The sequence below is a fragment of the Zonotrichia albicollis genome, chromosome 6 (genome assembly GCF_047830755.1).
Source record: "Zonotrichia albicollis isolate bZonAlb1 chromosome 6, bZonAlb1.hap1, whole genome shotgun sequence".
Lineage (NCBI taxonomy): Eukaryota > Metazoa > Chordata > Aves > Passeriformes > Passerellidae > Zonotrichia > Zonotrichia albicollis.
In genome coordinates, this window is record NC_133824.1 from 58,861,608 (window position 1) to 58,878,499 (window position 16,892).

At 51.6% G+C, this 16,892-nt stretch overlaps 1 protein-coding gene across 3 annotated transcripts in view; it reads right to left on the bottom strand.

Moving 5' to 3' along the window:
* DAAM1 (dishevelled associated activator of morphogenesis 1) overlaps positions 1–16,892 on the bottom strand; it is a 95,130-nt gene extending 78,238 nt beyond the window's left edge. For 2 of the 3 annotated variants that reach the window (XM_074543973.1, XM_074543974.1), the window contains exon 1: positions 16,696–16,892. The gene's annotated coding sequence lies outside the window, so the exon portion shown is untranslated. The remainder of the gene's footprint in view (positions 1–16,695) is intronic. The other variant, XM_074543972.1, reaches the window with a different exon arrangement.

A 16,892-nucleotide genomic window follows, 5' to 3' on the forward strand; every position in this document is an offset into this window, starting at 1 on the left:
CACAATAATTAACAGGGATCAGGCACCATCAGATGCTGGCAGCATATCCCCAGAGGATCCAGCTGTATCCTCATCCTCTCCCAAAGAGCAGAACTTGGCAGTGCAATTCAGGACAGAGATACTCTGTGCAGTATCTAGAGCAAATTAAACCTCCCAGGCACAGCAGCAAGCATGGATTTATTGATTCATGGAAAACGTCCTTATAAATCACTTCATTCACATCAACGGGACAAGACAAAACCAGGACTCTCCTCAGCAGTGAGAGGCTGCACTGCAGCCCTTTCAGTCACACATTCCAGCAGAAATCACTTTTTCAGAGCAGACATTTCTTACATTTCAGACATTCTTACATTTTTGGGGGGGCTGGCAGAGTGCAACACAGGGGCCAGTGCAGATCTGTGTCACATCTCACCTGGTCCCACCTCTCTGGCCCACAGCAGGCAGAGCCAAAATATGATTTTGCAAGCAAATGGGGAAAAAAACCCGCTTGACATCATTTTCACAGCTGCAGAAACTCCATCCACACCTGTTTGCTGGCTTACACAGGGCTGCAGCCACCAGGTGGGATGGGGGACAGAGGCTGCTGCCCCCAACAGCTTCCCAAACACTGCCCCAGTCATCCCTCTGGGGTCTGCTCACTGTGGGACAGGGAAGGGGATGTGGCACAGATCCATGAGGATCTCTCCTGCATTATCCTACTCCAACCCTGTGAGCAAACATTAGGAGTGTTTGCTCTAAAAGTGATTTCTCCTAGAGGATGGGGCTCCCAAACACTGCAGCTTGTTGATCTTATCTGCTTTTCTTGCTACTGATGGCTTAATGTGCTTTCATCAAGCTCAAACTCCCTTCAGGGCTACCTGTGCTCTGCATTCAGGATGCTGAGCCAAGGCTAAGGCCACTTTCTGCAAATGTTTGTTCCAGTAGCCAAATGCAGCTCAAATAGAAATAAACATCCAGATGTCCCCGTGCCTTGTTCAGGATTGCATGCACCTGGCTTTGGCTTCCAGGCATGGGCTGAAGAGCACTGGATGCCATTTTATAGATTCTTGATGAAAAGGCAAGAGGGGCATTCCCATTCCCCAGCACAAAACATTTCCCCAGATTTCATGCACGTGCAGCACTTCCCTGCACACTCATCAGCCAAAGCAGGGTCAGGCACTGCCTTTACACCATGGGTTCAGCAGCAGCCCTGCTCCCAAACTCCCTCTTTTGCTAATCACAGCTCAAAAAGCAGCACTGACAGAAGGACACAGACTCAAGCTGCACCAAGGGAAATACAGGTTGGATATTAAGAAAAAGCTTTTACAGAAAGGGTGATAAAGTTTGGGAATGGCTGCCCAGGGAGGTGATGGAGTCACCATCCCTGGGTGTGTTTAACAAAGCCTGGATGTGGCACTGGGTGCCAGGGTTGAGTTCAGGTGTTGGGGATGGGCTGGACTGAATGATCTTGAAGGTCTCTTCCAACCCAGTAATTCTGTGACCCAGTGATTCTGTGAAAATGCCATTCCACAGCTCCAAATCACTGCCTGTGCTCCCTGTCCTCTTCATGTTACCTCCCAGCTTTGACAATCAGCACCACTCAGAGCACCAGCTGAGTCACTGGAGGCTGCTGCATGCCTCCAGGATGGCACCCACCTTCCAGGAATGCCTCTGCCTCCTGTGAACTCCCCCGCTGGAAACACTAAAACCACAATTATCTCAGCAGATTAACGACAGCACAGCATCTCTGGCAGCAGTGTGAGGCAGGGGCTCCCAGCAGCAATGAGCTGGAGTTAGCAGGGCACACACACAGCTGTGTTTGTGGTCCCTGCTGATCTCAGGCACCTCCACCCTGCCAGGCTGCCTCACCCCTTCCCCCAAACACACCCCTTTCCCTCGGCACTGATCAGAAATTGGATAAATAAACGTGTCTCATCACATCACATCACTGAACCCACCGCTCAGGGGGTGCCATTCCCACATGCACTGGCTTTGGGAGAGCCATCAGCATTTTATTCTGCAATCTCAGGTGTGATGTGGTCCCTTGGCTCCTCCCAGCCCCGGGGCACAGCTCCTGCCTCCCCAGCATCCTCCTGGCTTATGGAAAGGGCTGGGAGGTGAGATCTCACTGGTCCCACCATGGAGTGCTGCTCTGCTCCAGAGACACCAGGAAGGGAAGGACAAACTGCCTTGTCCCTGGACAGCAAGTCTCTGCTTCCCTGAGCTAACAGATTCAGGCACTGACACAGAAGACAAGGAGTCGGTCTTTCAATGTGAAGCTGATTTCCCCCACTTTTATCTTAGATTTAGGGCAGGTACCAATCTCTTCTCTGTGATAGAACCTGAGGGAACAGGATGAAGTGTCAGGGGAGGTTTAGGCTGAATATTAAGGAAAGGTTCTTCCCCCAGAGGGTGGTTGGGCTCTGAACAGGCTCCCCAGGGCAGTGATTACAGCACCAAGCCTGACAGAGCTCAAGGAACATCTGGACAACACTCTCAGGCACATGGTGTGATTCTTGGGATGTCCTGTGCAGGGCCAGAGTTTGGACTCAATGATCCTTAAGGGTCCCTTCCAGCTCAGGATATTCTATGCTTCCATCATAATTCACCTCCCCTCTCCATCTGTAAGCCAAATCAGGGATAAAGCAGGTCAGTAGCTCATTATTTTCGGAACCATGATGAGACTATATATATTTTTCTCAATTAAAAGGAAACTAATTTACTTAAACACATCAATTGGCTTAATTATCCCAATCCAGAAGTTTGCTGGTGCATTTTTTTTGTTTTGTTGCTTTTTAAATAACAGAAGTAATCATCCCAGGGAGGGCAAACATCCATTTCCCATGGAAGCCATCCAGGCTTTTCCTGGCATCCTGGGAGGGAGGAGCAGCAGAGTGTGAAGGGCTGGCACAGAGGTGGATAAGAGGGTTAAATCCAGCTGCTCAGAGATAAGCTGGTTACACACCAGGGCAGCAAATGGGGGAATAGAGGTTTGCCAGCCTCCAGTAAATACCTGCACAAGGCATTTGCATGGCTGACACCGGGTATTTAACTCAGAAATTGCCAATATTAGAGAGCCTGAAGCCACATTTCACTGAAGCTCTCCTGCTGATGCACTGCTTTCCTGGCTCCTCTGAAGCAACACTGAGGGCTGAAAAAATTAAGTGACTCCTGGCTTTGAGGCCAGCATGGCAGGGAAGATGCAGCAGCAAATTTACCTGTTGTTGTGACCTTCTGGTCTTTCAAGGCCAAACCAGAAGAGTCTGAGATGCTGTCACACAGAAGAGTCTGAGATGCTGTCACACAGGACAAACATCAGGAGATAAAGCCAAAACTCACCCAGCAGCTCTGGCAGAGCACCTCAAAGACAGAATGGCATCCTCCACCACACAGTTTTTGTGTATTGTGTGCCTAATCCCAGGAACACACATTGCCAGGTGGCACCTTTGGACTGACACATTAAATTTCACCTCTGGCCCTTAATTTCCCTTTTGCCTTCCAAGACTAAAACTTCTCCCAATTGCTGCTCAAGCTGACCAACAGCTTTTTATTTTCCTTTGCATCCAGAAATGCAGAACTGCTGCTTCTGGGAATCATGCAAAGATGGAGAGGGACCTTTTCTCTGTCCTGAAGCCACCAGCCATGCCCAGGAAAGTGCAGCTCAGCCGCCAAACTCCACAACCTGTCGGACAATGGAAAGCTTATGGCTATGTTGAAATTCCTTGTGCTTCCAAAACCTGCATCACATGAAACTCTGGAGCTGGAACCCTCCACAGAGATGCCCATCCAGCATCCCACACTTTGGCCCTGGTCCAGATACAGGTATGCAGGAGAGAGTTTCAGCCATGGGATGCCTAATCCTGCTTTTCTCCCAGCTCCATCCGGAGGCAGCCAGCTGCATCCCTTGTTAGTGTGATTTCCATAATCAAAAAGGGAGTTAGCCTCCATAACCACAACCCAAAGGTATATTTAGCTCAACTGGAAGACAAAGGAGATCATGTCCACCACAGATTCAATTAGCTGAGCCTGTTTACGCCAGGAGCTCCCGTCTGCCATGCACAGCAGCTCCCATGGATTTATTCCCAGCTCCACACTTCAGTGGTCCCCCATGGAGGAACAGACCTGCTCCACAAAAGCTCTGAAAAGCAAAGAGGTGGAAGAATGGGTCCAACAGGTTTCCAAAGCCTTGGGCAGAACACAGTCTCTCCCAAGGGTTTGTGTCATCTGTCTAGAGCCTGGAGCCATGGCATGGGATGAGTGCAGGAACCCACATGGGGCTGCACCTCCTTCAGCCCACAGTGAGGATGAAGATGACAGGGAACCCTGGGGGACCCCCTGAAACCACCCCAGAGCCCAGCTCCAGTGTGTCCCCTGCACCCCAGCACAGTACAGGAGGACAAGGACAATTCCCTCATGGTCTGCAGGACCCTTCCCTCAGACCTGCCTCCCAGGAAAAGATTCATTTCTCCTGCCTCATTTCCATGGATATAATTTCATCCCCCACCTCCTGTGCTGCACTCTCACGCAACCCAAAGACGCAGCCAAAGCCGTGGTTATTTTTATATTTTCCTCCCAGGAGATGGTATCTCCACAGGGCAGGGCTGCCATGCCTCATCAGATCAGTGCACCAAACTGCCTCAGCCCCACGACAGCACGATGAAGTCGGGGGGACACTCTGCCACCAGGTATTTTTCTGTCTCACTGGCATCAAAACTCAGCAGCTTTTCAGTCAAGAGCATCCCAAAAAAGCAAAACAGCACCAGTCCTGGAGGTTGTTCCAGTTCCTCTCTCCATATCTCCCACCCAAGCACTGAAACCATCTTCCAGCCATCCCAGTTTTAGATTTTTCTGAGGCTTTTGCAGTTTTCATGGAACACTTGCTTCATCCATATCCAGATCTTTGTGGACTGAGGATTCCCAAATTTCCCCAGCACAGAAAGTGACTGGGTTTGGCCATGCCATGATGTCAAGGTCCACAGCATGACCTCCCTGATGTGGCACATGGGCTTCAGCACAGCATTCCATGTCTTTAGACCCACATCTCTTGTTGGGCACTTTCACACTGGGAGAAGAAATAAATGCAGGACTTACATGAATAACCCAAGAGCTTTTGGAATTTAGGGAGTGGGGAGACAGAGAGCAAAATTCTAGGCATGCAGGGGAAAGCTGGTTTGCGCTTTTTGTGCTTTCCTGTCCCTAGGAGAGTTCCAAGGGTGGTCTGCAGCATGTTACAGCACATCTGCAGCAGCTACACCCTGCAAGTTCACCCAGTAAGTTTTCCTTTCCCCTTTTCCCTGAAATCACTTTTTTGCCATCATTTGTCCCCTGACAGCGAGGCCAGGCATGCAGGGAAGAAGGAGGCATCACCTGTGCATGGCTTATCTGCAGCTACTTTACAAATAAAAGTGATCATAATGAACATTCACACCTAGAAGAAACCCCAGTGCCCTTCCCCCTCCTACACCTCCCAAAGCAGAGCACAGATCCAGCTGCTCTGCAAGCTTATCTTGATGCAGAAACAGTCTGGGACAGAGATAGAAGGGCTCCCTGAAGGCACAGCTTATTAAAGGCATCTTTCCTTAATCAGCTCTCTTCAAAAACACCGCACTGAAGCGCCGTTCCCGGACTGGTTCTCATCACAGCAGCACCAAACACCCCCAGCCTGGTGAGGTCCTGTGTCCCCCTGGAAAGCCACACGGGTTTTCCAGACTAAAAAGCAACTTAAGACCAGACAGATACACCCAAGCCAAGGCACTTTGGGGGACCTGCAGCTGGGAGTCACAAGGAGCTGCCAAACACACTCCAGGGATGTCACAGCAATGGGGATCAGCACAGCAATGAAGTCCACAGGATGCTCCCATTTTATCCAGCAGCTTTTCCCACCAACCCCACTCCTGCTTCCACAGGGGATTGCACACTTGCAGTCCAACCCTGCTAATCCCAGGTTTCAAGAAGCAGAGCTGCAAAACAACCACACAAAGAGGCAGCAGCTCGCACGCATCCCGGGAACCTCCCTGCAGCCAACGCCTCTGTGTTTATCCAACACTCCATCTCCACTCGTTCAGCTGTTTCCATCCCACCCTGCTATTAATGGATGCAGAAGGAGGTTGGGAGAGGCGTTGGACAAAAATCTCATTTAGAGATCAAGACAAGCTTAATTGGTTTCTAGCCAGACCTGCACAAAGATGGGTTACTCCACAAATACAGTTGCTAATCTGCCCATTATACTCCCTAAGCTCCCACCCACAAAGAAAAAGAAAATAAAGCAAAGATGCACAAAGGAATGCAGGATTTTGAGCGTGTTACTTCCAGCTAGGAACACATCACGAGTGGTGAATTCTACAAGAACAAGCCCTCTGCTTTTCTTTGAAGGAAAAGGATAACCAAGCAGTAAACAAAATAACAACAAAAAGACCTAACATAGATTAAATCTGCATTTTCCACAGGCAATCCCCAGCTATTCTTGAAGAGCATTTCCAGCAGCTATTGTTTCTGTGGGCAGGGGAAAAGCTTACACGGCCAAGGAGACGTCATGTCACAAGTGACAGAGTGGAAAGGATGGGGAACCTTGTGATTAAAAAGCACAGGACTGAAACCCTGGAGAGCTGAATTCACTTCCGAACTTGGCTGTAAAAAAAAAAATAAAATTAAATTCGCGAATTTCCTGTGTGATCACATCCTAGATGATTTATTCAAAGCCTGGTGTTGAAAAGCCAAGGGAGGGGGGAGGAAGCAGGAGGAGGAAGGGGAAGACACAGTCCCGTGGGCTTTTAATGAGCTTAGGGTTAAACCAGCACTGGCAAGCTGAATACAGAACATTCATCTGTATTGGGCACTGCATGACCTGGAGCTGCTTCTGGGAAAGCACTGAGCATCCCACAAGCTCAGGTGAGAGCTGCCCTGCTGCTGTGCCCATGGGCTCACATCCCACAGGCTCAGGTGAGAGCTGCCCTGCTGCTCTGCCCATGGGCTCACATCTCACAGGCTTCTGTAACACTGCACTCCCAACACAAACACAGCCACGTGCAAAATGGAAAGGCTGGGGATGGTTTCCCCTCCTGGATAATTTAGAGAATTTAGAACCAAGAACATAAAGCTGTTCCCTGAACACAGAGTGTTATAAATCAGACACAGCCCAGCCCCAGCGCTGCAGAGCAGCTGCAGCAGCAGCACAGGTACAGGCAGGTGATGAAAGGGTCCTTTGGTTACACCCTTCTCCCCCTGTGCAGCAGCCCAGGACTCCCAGCTCCAGCAGAGAGGGAAGGGCTGTTTATTTTCCTGAAAGGCAGCCAGTTCTGCTGGGTGGGAAGCACTGCACCCACGGGAGAGCTGAGCTGCAATGGATCCTCTGGCAGCACAGAGCCAAAACCAGGGCCAGCACCACAAAGGATGGGGGGTCCTGTGCTTGGGATCTTCACAGCAACGTCCCCTGAGCTCCAGAGCACTTTCACAGGGCGAGTTCAGAACAGTGCAGAGAGACAGAGAAGGGTTTTTCCAAGGTCTTCAGCCACAATGGGTGAGCACAAATCCAAGGCTTGGTGCAAACAGCAGCCCAGGCTCTGTTGGCTCTGGCACTGGACAAGAGCTTCCTGGCATGGAGATATGGGGTTGGTGCTGTCCCAAAACGCTGCTGTGGGAAACTCGGGGTGAACAGATTCAAACTTTTCCTTTCAGCAGCGAGACAAGCTGTAATTAGCAGCACTGAGTCCGACCCAGGGGCTGGATAAGGACATTCCCGTGACAGATCTGACAAGGCGACTGTTGGATTTGTTTTCCTTGGCTTTTTTCCCCTCTGGAAAAATGAGCACCCATTTTTCACAGATCTTTTTTCCCCCACTCTGTGTTGCCTGCAGTCAGTTTCCCAGAGTAAGGGCATACATTTCAGAGCACACAGTCACAGCCCATTAGCACAGCTGGAGCTTGGGTCTTGCCATCCCCAAGGGATGGGTCCCTCCTTAATTATCCCACACCTCACAGCAAACTGGGGATGCCAGACCCCAAAGACACAGTCTGAGTTTGACTTTTCAAAATGAAAAAACACAGTCCAAACCACAAGGCAAAGGTAAAATAAAAACATGAACATGAGGCAGCTGAGCTACAGCTGCGAGACACATCATCACCAGTCTCACACATCTCTCACCTAGCTCAGCCTCATCCCCAGAGCAAAACCAACAAAGCTTCCTGTGATGCAACTACAAGCAATCCTTTGGGAATAAATCCAGAGAATTTTGAGGCCAAAGTCCCTCTTTACTGTCTTTTTCTCATGATGAAAGCTGTCATGCTATAGAATGGCTTGAAAAGCCTGGATGTAAGGTTAAGTCCTAGTGTGCCAGCTAAAGGAATGGCACAATTTCATGACTAGGTAACCCAAATCACAGCCTGTCACACATCACTGCAGTCTGAACACAGCTATGACCACCACTGCATCAATTAAGAACTGACAAATTTTGCTGAACCTGCTAAGTGGAAGAGCAGCATTTAATACATAAGTAAATGGGGGAAAAAATGAGCATAAAGGCTCAATTCAAGCCCCAGTCCCAAAAGCAGAACTGACTGTAGGGATTACAATATTTAGCATGCTCCAAAAATTTTCCTCAACATCCTTCTGCTCCATGTGATGGACAGGGATTTCTTGTGCCTCCAGAGCCACCAGCTACCTCACATGCAATTTGCTAGTAGCACTCTCCATGGAAAAATAGATGGAGCTTGTAAATGGATCCAGGTGGTTCCCAAAAAGATTCCAGTGTCTTTGCAGGGTGTCTCCAAAACACTGGGACAAGGAGGTGACACACTGAGGTCTGAAAACCAATCTCCCAGAGCTGGAGAGCTTTGGTAAGCAAATGGTTTGCGTAAGGTTTCTGTCAGAACACCCATTTGAAGCGCTGGCACTGTAAACAAGGTTGCTCCAGAGGCACCTGGGATTAGCTCTGTTCAGACAGTCCTTGGCATGACTTCCCAGAGAGCCCAGGAACAGATTTGCAAGTTCAGCTTTTCTCCTGCCTGACCAGCACCTCAGAACAACACCAGAGCTCCTACAGCCTTAACCCTGCTGCTTCCTACATGGAATTAGAGACAGGGATGGGCATGGCAGGAGCCCTGTGCTTGCTCACAGGACTTAGTGGAAGAAGACCCAAGGAGGCAGCACTGTGGGGCTGTTTTCTCCCTGTGTTGCAGGATGAGATCCAACACCAATCTGGGCACACGAGTGTCCCCCTGCAGAAGCACAGCAGCTGAAAGCAATGCACGGGATATGCAGGGGAATGGTGCCAAGCCAGACAGGGCAGCTGGAAAACAGCAGGCAGCCTAAAGGCTTGCCCTGACATCAAGGCACAGAGCAGCCTCTCTTCCCTGCACTGGGCACACAAGCCAAGACACTGCTCGTGCCTCGGGGGCACAGGGAAGGAGAGCTCAGCCCATGGAGCGTACTTGGCGTGCGATTCCTGGGGAAGCCAGGCACGACAGGGCACCCACCTTCCCTGACACATCTCCCCCACCCTCAGCCCTGGCAAGAAGGTGCTGTGGTTTCCAGCAGCACGAAACAACAGGAACATGAAGGATGACTGGAGTCACGGCAGGGAAAGCTTTGCACAAACAGATTTACAGCGGCTCCCATCCATGCAAGCATCCTTGAAGGAAACAGCTGCACCGGAGCACAGCTGACACAAACTCTCCAGGATGGGACGTGAGTTCACAGCTCCTCTAAGCACCATTCATTAAGTTGATGCTGAAGCCAGGCAAAGAACAAGCACTCAAAAAAAAAAAAAAAAGAAAAAACCAAAAACAACAACCAAAAAAAATTAAATCACGTCATGGCTAGGTAAAAGTCAGATGGATGTGCAGCTCCAGAAAGCCACCTCAGAAAAGTCTGGAAAAAAGAAAAACACCAGGGAGCAGCAGCAGGGCAGACCCACCACGGACTGAACTCCTGTCACATAACACATCACAGACAGAAAGCATCCTCCTGCGCTGCCTCCATGGCCATGCCACAGCAAACAATCTTGCTTGTTTGGGGTGAGGAAATAGTCTCTGGACTGTTCCTCCATCCTCCTCCTCCCTGCTGGAGCTGGGAGGAAAGCCTGCCAACAGAGTTTGCCTGTAACAGGCACCAAGGTGCTAGAAAATCACCTGAGCAGCATAAAACATCTTTCCACACACCCCTGTAACACAATGCACCCTCCTTCTCACACCTCAGACCTGAATTGCTGCAGATCTTGCCCCTGAACAATGCCCCTCTACATCCCCCATTTTCATACTCCAGGGGTTTTTAATTTTAAAGAAATAAAATAAATTTATTTTAAAATAATTTTAAAATTAAATTTATTTTTTTAATTAAAAATTTTAAAATTTCCTCCCAGCCCAAGTGGTGCAAAGTTGGCTCTAAGTGCAGAGCACAGCCCCAGCTGCCCTGCCCTGCAGCCTCAGTGTATGGACAGTTGTGTTCCTGCCCAAAACCAGTGTGAGGACTTCCCTGCTTGGTGCCAGTCTGCCCTCAAATGCTCGACCCTACAACCTCTGAGGATGCTCTGCTCACTGGAAGGGGAGACAAGCTGATCCTCATTCCGGCAAAGCATTGGAGGAACCCACACCCTGCAGAGCTTCCCCAAAAGCTGCCAAGCTCTGCAGCTCAGTTTTGCATATTGGTACAGAGCCCAGCTGCTGGTGTTTCACACACCACCCCCCAGAGCCTGCCTCTGAATGGCACAATTCTGAATTGCTTCCTCCTGCCATGCTGCCCCAAGGCAGGAGCTGCCAGCAGCCCTGCCCATCGCCAGGGAAACAGGATGAAAGCCCCATGAGAAAGAGGAGCAGCAGGGAGCAAGGAACACCAGGAGATCCCACTGTGCTCCCCCAGGGATGGGCACAGGTCAGGTGGATTAACTGGGTCCTTCCCCTCTCTTTATCTCACCATCTCTGGCTGCTGCCAAGTTGTTTTGAGCTCTGGCATGGCTGCTTTCCACGCAGGCCCTGCACAAAGGCGATGAGGAGCCTCAGCACAGAATTCCTGGCAGCAGCCCAAACCCAGAGGTCGGTAATTGGGTCACTGGGTTCAGCTTCCGAAAACCATTCCTCCAGGAGGTGTGGTGAACACAGGCACAGTCACAGACAGAGCTGGACACTCCTGCAGCTCCTCCACCACACCCTGCACACCTCATTTCATTACCTCTCATAAAGCACTCGGTGACACAGGGACAGGGCAGCCTGGACAGGGAGAGCCCAGACTCCAGGAGAGAGCCATGATTCAGGTAAGCAGCACGTAGCTGAAAGCACAACATCGCTATGCAGTGCTCAGCCCCAGGAATGCAGAAGGGAAACATGAAGCCACTTGTCTGGCACGGCAAATAATCCTTCAGTCATCCAGCAGCCAGGCCCTGCCGGGAGCTCAGGGTTGGGAAAGAGAGCAGAGGATGTCTCCAGCCATCAGCTCCCACCAGCCGCACCACCAGGCGCTGCTGCGCCTCCTCCCAGCCTGCAAGCGAGCTCCAAACACAAAAATAAAAATCCAAGCAAGTGGCAGGTACTGCAGGAAGAGAAGAGGTTTGAAGAGCAATGTTAGAAAAGCTTTGAAGAGCAGCATTGCTTTGAAAAGCAGCATTAGTATCCATCAGCACTGGCATGGTGAGCAGCTCGCTGGTGTCAGGGTACCTGTTGCTGATTCCCTGACTTCTGGGACTCTAGCTGGGCCCTCCCACGGGCTCCCCTGTTAGGGCAGACCCTCCTGGAGTGGTCTTTTGTAAGGAAAGAAAGACCCAGTGGATTTTTTTGGTCTTCAGGTTCTTGTTTATTATTATCTAGAGTTTTGCACACTGTCCGAACCAGGCTCAGCATGCTGGAAAAGCACCACAAAAATGGCCAACAATCTTTAATTACAATGTCCTTTAAAGCTAAACTATCCAATTAATAACCTTGATTATTTCCCTTTATCCTTGATTATTTCCCTTTTAACCCAATAACTGATCCCCAAGAGCCCGCAATGCAGACTTTTCCACCCAATTACAAAATGCCACCCAAACCCAAGAAGAAGGAAGAAGACGCATGAAGAAGAAAACCAGGACAACACCCTGTGCCCTCCAACTTGCTTCCATCCACAATGTAATAAAAATCCCAAACCCCAAATTTCCCACCTAAGTGATCCACCTACACTACTCTCTATAATCTACTTCACACCTTAGTGGATTCCAGTCTATGCTGGAGTTTAGGAAACTTTATCCATGAATGAGAGTCAAAGTCAGTGCTCCCCTAGGGGTTAGGACACCCCAGAGCAGACAGGGAAATAAATATTCCCAGGTTTCCACAAACTGGTGGATAAGAACACACCCATCCAACACCGCCCTTCCAGCGGGTCACAGCAATGTTTTGAACAGTTTTTCTCAAGGCAACTCAGGCATGAGGAGAAGAACATGGAGAAACCTTCTGAGTCACGGTCACACTGAGTCACCAGTGAGTGCCTCTAGGCTGGGCCACCCCATCCCAGTTTGGCTGACTCAGGAAGGGACCAGGAGCAGCCTCGTCTCCCAGGTGTTCCAGGCAGCACAAACCTCCTCCATGTCCCACATTTACAATAAACTGCCCCCCAAAAGGCTGGGGGTAAACACAGGAGGGAGCATGAACAGGATGGGGTAATCAGAGACTCATGTGAGGGCACAGAGGTTGCTCCAGACCTGGGAACAGCATGGGACAGATGCCCTTGGGAATGACCCCACCCAACCCCACCATGAGGAAAACACAGGCCAGATGTTCAGACAACTTCAGGCATTAATTTGGTTAATTTGCTGTAATTCAGGTGGCTGGTGCTCAGGCCACACCAATCACGAAACAAAGTGCTGTCAGCTCAGATCCTGAAACTCCTCAGTCAACTAACCACGTCCTTACAGTGTGCCAGGGCCATTTCTCTCATTTCCATCTCCTCTGGTTTTCTTCTCAGTGGCCACAAAGATCTGAAAGCTTCATGACTCACTGAGCTGAGATTTTCTGTGCTACCCCAGAACTCCTGGTTCCTCAGTGAATGCCAGAATGCTATGACATGCCTCAAGGACAGAAGACACCAAGTGCAAATGGTCTCCTGAGAGGGCAGGAGGGTTAAGTAGGCACCAGCACAGCTTTTCTCCCAATTAAGGAAGAAAGAAAAGACGAATCAAAGGCAAACAGCAAATTACAACATGTATCTGGCAAGGGACTGTGGAGCCTCTAATTTTTGCATTAAATAGAAAGTTGGAAATCATAGAATCACAGAATGGTTTGGGTTGGAATGGACCCTAAAGACCATCTGGTTCCAACCCCCTTCCCCTAGTTTAAGTTGCTCAAAGAATATGTCATGAAGGGTGAGGGAACTAATGCAATACTCAGAAGAGCTTCTGCTGGAATATTTAATGACTTTCCAACCCTTAACTAGCTGTTTCTCTCATCCCCTAGTATGCTAAATACACAGTGCAAGTAAATCTATGTGACTTAGCATCTAAATTAACCAACACACAAATCAGGATCAAGCATTCAGTATTTCTGCCCCAATTTATGGCCCTTTGCTCAGATCAGCTCCTTTTTTTTCCAGCATGGCACTGACATCTGTTGTGTTGCATGAGCAAAAAGTACATATATGATTAAGAAAGGGGGAAAAAAGAGAGAGGGGGAGAAAAAATCAATGTGGACATGACTTGAATTTTACAGCATTTGGCTGCCACGACTTGCAAATAAACAGCTGTCCCAGCAGGTCCATGCAAGCTCAACAGCACAGCAGTAACACACAAGGTTTTTCTTCCCCTTTAAAAGGGTTTTGCTTATATAAAAAAGTATATTTTTATAAGAAAATAAATTGCAGGTTGAAGAATCATAGTTAGGTCACACTCAATTCCAGCAGAACAAGCACATCCTGCTTCACATGGCCTCACCAGTCACTCCACAGCAGTGGCAGCTTTCTGAAGCCAAGTTAAGATATTTAATTACCAGCATCAAGTCAGAAACCAAAGCGTCCAACAAAATCCTCATTTGTGAGCGAAGGCTGCAGAAATGTCGCTGAGCAGGCTTTGGCAATCTGCAAAGCTGACAGCTGGATGCCCTGGCTTATCGACTGCTAGAGCACAGGCGGAAAAAAGCTCTGAATAGTTGCAGTGCCGAGCAAGCCTTCAAGGCAGCCCTGCCAGCCTCTTAAAAAGGCTCACAGAAATAGGCTGGCTTCATTTATTAATACTTCAGAGATAAAAGTGGCCGTGTAGGAGCAGCTCAGTGGGTGTCTGTGCAGCAGGAGGATGGGCAGACCACCAGCTCTGGGTGGTGCATCTGTCAGGGTCCCCATGCAGCCTGTTCAGGTTATAAATGCACCAATGTGCAACCTGGGCTGCTCCAAGTGCATCATCAGCTTTTAGGGATGGACCCAGCAGGGATCCCCAGCACCCCAGGGATCCCCAGTTTCCAGGGATGGAAACTTCAAAGCAGGAAGATGGAGCGAGAGGAGCCATGCTGCTGGCTGGCTGACAAAACAGAATTTTTGGGAAGCTCAGCTGCCCAACATCTCCATGTCCCCAGTGCCTTGGGCTCCTCAGCTGTGACCTGACAGCGCGGGAAAACGTGGAGGAAGGAACCAAAACAAAGCAGAGAAGCAAAGGGAGATAAACACGATCCAGTCAGACCAGCTGTCCCCAGGTCCCGCCTGTCCTCACCGGAGGAGCCCGCCCGCCGTGGCTGTCCTTTCCTGCTCCCTCCTGCACCCCTGCCACAAACAAAGGGTCAGATAAGGAGCCAGCTCAGGTCAAGACCGGTTTGACTCCGTTTCAAGCCCAGGGGAGCGGATTCAGCGCTGATTTTACACCTCACCCATCCTGTTTGCCTCCCCGGGGCAGAGGCCAGCGCACGGAGCAGGGTGCACGCCTGGCTGGCTGGACCCAAAAATCCCAGGGCTGTGTCAGAGCACAAGGGGCAGAGCCACACACCAGCTGAGCCAGGGCCAGGAAGTGTCACTGCTTCCTCCTGTCCCTGTGTCACACAACATTGGGCGTTCAGAGATCGTGGACTTTGGCTTTTGCTTCCTGCTCCTGTCAGAGCAGAGGCAGGTCCCGGCATATGGCCATGGGGAGAGCAGGGTGAGTCACTCATTAATCGAGGAACAGCAAGGTGGATGCCTGACCCGCAGGGTCTGGGGGGAAATGCACGCCAAAACAAACTCCAGCGCTCGTGGAAAAAGGTCCACATGCTGCAGGACACCTCTGCTCCTAATGGGACTCAAAGAGGGGCAGGCAGGGAATGCCGATAGCTTTGGAATACATTGGTTTTGGCAAGGGAGGATAAGAGGTTGCACTACAGCTGACCACTGAGGCATTAATACACAGTAGCACTTGATTTTCTACTCAGTATCAGAATCAACCTCCTGAGAGGGAAAAAAAGGAAACCGCTGGCTTCTCCCTTTCTGTGCTGCCGGGAGAAGCTGCCTGGCTGTACAATGCCGGGCATCTGCAGTGCTCAGGCCTGGTCAGAACCACGAGGGCACCCCGTGCCAGGGGCTGCCCTCTCCCCAGCAGGGAAGTGTATTGATCTGACATGGAATCCAAGTCCCCTGGAAAAGGGGACTTGGCTGCACCCCGTGATCTTCCACCTGCCTCAGATTTCCACAGGGAGCTCTGCATCCCCAGTTTGGCAGCACAGCCCTGTCGATTCACGTGGCTTTTGTCAGGAGGCACATTATCGTCCATTATCATCCTTCTTTGCCTTAAATTAACCTTGATCACTTAAAGATGCAGACTGTTTCACACCAGCACCAATGCAGGAGGCAGCACGGTGTGAAAGCCATGAGCATTGCAGACCCCAGGGACCAAACCCCACTGTTCACACTGAAGAATTCGGGACAAGCAAAAGACCAGGATCCAACACAAACATCGCACACCAATGGCACAGGGTGCCAGCCTTCAAGGCTCCACACAGCAAGGGCATTGTCCCTCTTCCAGGTGGACCCCTGACCGGAATCCACCCTCCCAGAATTTTCGGGCGGGTACAACCAGTGACAGACCCGAGCTCCCCACCTGGTGCCTGAGCCACACACCTGCTTGTAGCCAAGCCACAGCCCAACACCGGCACTTGCCAAAATCCTACTCCCACCCCAGCTCCCACATCAAAGCATCGGCTGGACAAGAGCACGCCTGCAAGCAAAACGTGTGACACCAGCACCAGAGGCTCGGCACATACACACCATGCGGCAGCCCCAAACTGCTGTAGGAGCCTGAGGGCCCCCAAAGCCCGCGGGTGCCCCATCGTGGGGGGGTCACATCGGTGGTGTGGGAGTCGCCGCAGGGGTGGGAGCCGCCGTGCCAGCCGGCGCCGGGGCTGCAGCAGCCTCCGGAGGCGTTGCCATGGAGAAGGCAGCGCAGCAGCAGCATCCCGCATCCCACGCCCCCGCGTGGGCGCCCCCTGCCCGGCACCGCCCGGGACACCGGACACGCCGGGGCCGGGGGACACGCCGGGGGACACGCCGAGCTCCGAGGCGCCGGCAGTGGGGCGGGCGCCGCGGGGCCCGGGGCTCCCCTCAGGGCAACAGCTCCACGCAGCGCCCGGGGCGGGGTGGGACGCGGGCTCGCCGCCCTCCGCACGGCGGGGAAAAGGCAGAAAAGCGCCGGCCCCCGCCCCGCTGCCGGCTCTCCCGAACCCCTCCCGAGCACGGCCGCGGGCTGTGGGAGAAGGGCAACACACTCCGCCGAACCGAGAGGGGAGGAGCGCCGAGGGGCTCGGAGGACTCACCGCAGCGCGGCCGCCGTGCCTGCCGGGGCGGAGGGCTCGCTGCCCGCGGTCCGCCCGCCGTTCCTGCCGGGGCGGAGGGCTGGCTGTTCCCGGTCCGCCCGCCGTTCCTGCCGGGGCGGAGGGCTCGCTGCCCGCCGTACCTGCCGGCGCGGCGCTGCGCTGCGCGGCGCGGAGCCCGCCCGGCCCCTGCCCACAAT